This window comes from Heterocephalus glaber, unplaced genomic scaffold (genome assembly GCF_053883595.1).
Source record: "Heterocephalus glaber isolate CG9 unplaced genomic scaffold, H.glaber_assembly_v1.0 deba00001428, whole genome shotgun sequence".
NCBI lineage: Eukaryota > Metazoa > Chordata > Mammalia > Rodentia > Bathyergidae > Heterocephalus > Heterocephalus glaber.
In genome coordinates this window covers 12,516,085-12,519,461 of record NW_028258293.1, presented here as the reverse complement: position 1 = coordinate 12,519,461, position 3,377 = coordinate 12,516,085, and positions in this window count along the sequence as shown.

Genomic DNA, 3,377 nt, shown 5'->3' with positions numbered 1-3,377 from the left:
TTTGTTGGTACTGGGGATTGAAGCCAGAGCCTTTCTGCTAAGTTACATGCCCAGCTTCTTGTTTATAGAGTTCATGTTTGTCAGCTTCATTGTGGCACCCTACTATTTTCTCTGCCAGCCAAAGGGCTACAGACATTCCAATAAGACTCACAGGTCAACCTCTAGGGGAACCTTTCTTAAATTTATTCCTCCATTTATTAGCCTTACTAGTAAACCCTATTACTAGTTATATGAGTCAGCTTTCTGTTACTGTCCCAAATATCTCAGATAAACAATCAAAAGGAGGAAGGATTTATTTTGGCTTACACTTTCAGAGGATTCATTCCATAGTTGCTCAGTCCCACTGATGTGAGCCTGAGGGAAGGCTGAATATCAGGGCAGAGAGGTCTTACTTGGTGAGTGAATGAAAAAATTTTGAAGCTAATTTTATGATTTCTGTGTATTCTGAACTATTTACTTATTAGATGGTCAGAAAACTTTGTGCCAAGGCAGTGAGATTGATGTAAAGATATTTTTTAGGTTTCGGTATTAAATGTTTTCCTAGTTTTGACTGCCTGTGTGCAGGCAGTAGCTTAGAGTGGTAATGGTATCACAGGCCTATCTTCCTAGCTATTTGGGAGGTGAAGGCAGCAAGATCACAAGTTCAAGGCCAGCCCGGGCAACTTAGTGAGATGTTGTCTTAAAATCTATTTTTAAATGAAGGAAAAGAAAAAGCTGAGAATGCAGCTCTGTGGTAGAGTGCCCCTGGGTTCAATCCCCAGTACCAACAAAAGAAAAAAAAAAAAAAAAAAAGAGTGGTCAGAGCCCACCTTATGTCTGTGTCTGTGCAGGTTGGATCCCAGAGACCCTGGAGGAATGGAAGCTTCTCCTCCATCTCGTGCAGAGCAAGAGCACAAGGCCAGCCACCCAGGGATCGCTAAATGGGAGCCTCAGTGATGGGCCTTCCCCGGTCAGTATGGAGAATGTGGCTCTCTTGTTGGCTAAGTCCACGGGCCCGGATCAGGCCTGGTCACTGCTAGAGGAATGTGGTCTGGCCCTTGAGCTGTCGGAGAAGTTTACCAGGACCTGTGAGATCCTGAGGATTGCTGAGAAGAGGCAGAGGTAACGCCAGTTTGTCATGCCCTCCCTCTTCATGGTACTTAGAGAATGTAGAAGCTGGCAGGCTTTCAGAGGAGGGTGGGACTCTAGAGATCACACAGCCTCGGCCCCTCTTAGCAGCAGAGGAGACAGTCATCTGGAGATTTGTTGAAGAGGCTAAAGTAATATTTCATTCAGGCTCATGACCAAGCTACTGTTTGGATTAATGGGAGTAGCCAGGTAGGATGTCTGTTTAGTTCTTTAGGAATATAATTGGTACTGGGTAACAAGTTGTCTCTGTCAAGGTTTTTCTCTTTATTTTTCTTTTTTTTTTTTTGGTACCAGGGATCGAACTCGGGACCTTGCACTTTCGAGGCAGGCGGTGGCACCACTGAGCTAAATCCCCGGCCCAAGGTTTTTCTCTTTATATATATATTTACATCTTTAACTCAGGCTGGGCAAGCACTGGTCACAAGTCCTCGGAGTTGCTGAGAGCATCCCACAGGGCTGGTGTCTCAGCTGTGTCCGGTGATCTGTCACACATTCCAGAAACTTCTTCAATGTTTATCAGAAAATGGAGACTTCTGAGCCACAAAGGGAGAAGAGATTTAACTACAATCAACAGAATGTGTTTCTTCCTGTGGAAACATCCCATGTGAAGCTGGGCTATTTGCTTTGAGAAGGCACAACATAAGGCCTGAAAGTGAGGGTATATGATATCTCTTCTAAAAGGTCACATAAGAGGGTGACAGAGCTGTCCATGAACACTTGCCTCTTCCTCCTTCCTTGAATTTTCTGCTTGGACAATTTTCAGAGACCTATGGCCAGCCACACTGGTGCCTCTCCTTCCTGAGCAGGGCTGTTTTCCACCCTTTCCCAGCATTCCTGACAGGAAAGAGGAACTGACATTCATTCAGTACCTACAAAGGCCTGAGAACTTTCTAATTTCACACGACACTGACTGTAAGGAGGCATCTCCCCTCACAATGAAGTGGGAAACTTTGAGGCTATGTGCACTTAGTCCATTGCTCAGGAACTTCCTCCCCATCAGTAGGCAACAGAGCACAGGATACACACCTGAAGCTTGATGCGGCTGCTGCCTGCACCTAAAGCTTGCTGGATACAAATCTGAGCGACACCTTGGACCCACCAGCACAGCATTAAAAACTCCCCATGCCTGGGGCTCATCACCAAGAGAACATCTGAGAAACCAGCCTGGGGTGTTATCAGGGGGCACTGGGATTTTCAGTACCTACCCAGGTGGTGAGAACGGGCAGCCAGGGCTGAGCATCCCTGTCATAGCACTATCCCCAAGCCAGCAAAGCACGGGACAGTCTATTTATGAGTCCAAGGGGCAGAGGTACTGATGTCACAAAGATGTGCACTGAGTGTGCCTGGTACATTTTCCCCGATACTTGGGGCAGACGCCCTGTCTGCAGCCTTTCTCAGACTGCCCCTTCCACATCACCGCCTCACTCATGTAGCTCCTAATCATGTGCAGCTTCATTCTGGACCGGTCGTTCTTTACCGCTGTGGTACCCAGGGGATAGTTACAATAGCTGCTGTACATTTGATTGGCCACTGACTGCCAGCATCTCCTGGTAGGGGCTAAGGAAACTGGCGAACACCCTGCAGGGCTCAGGAAAACCCCGAGAAACAAAAACTCTTTGACCCAATATTCAACAATGCCAAACTTGAGATCCTGTTCTAGAATGATACCTCCTTTCTCTTCATGAATCAAATCACCTCAGCTCATAGCACCACAGCCATCACGCAAGCAAACACAACCCAGCTGTGCCCCCTAGAGGCTCTCAGGAGAATTGCTAGGGGAAGCCCACTCGGGATAGGGGTGCTCTTCACAACCCACGGAATCTCAGGGTTCTGGGATCACAGCCCGAAATTCTGGATTTTTTAATTCCTTGCTTCCGCTTGAAGGAAGCTTGTCAGAGCGTTTGTGTTCACCTGACCGTCGTGGCAGATGGTGTATAGAGGGCCAGTGATGTGAGCAGTAGAATTTATCAAGAAATTTAGTAAGGGCCGGGGATTTAGCTCAGTGGTTTGGGCGCCTGCCTCGCAAGTGCAAGGTCCCAAGCTCGATCCCAGCACCAAAAAAAAAAAAGAAATTCAGTAAAGAGGGTTTTTTATTTTTAATTTTTTCTGGTATCAGGGATTGAACTCAGCACCCTGCACTTGGCAGGCAGGCATAGCGCTGCTTAACTACACCACCAGCCAGGAAAGTTTATTCAGATCCCTGAATCCCTGCCAAGAGGGGCACTGGGAATCCTGCCAGCAGGGTGAGA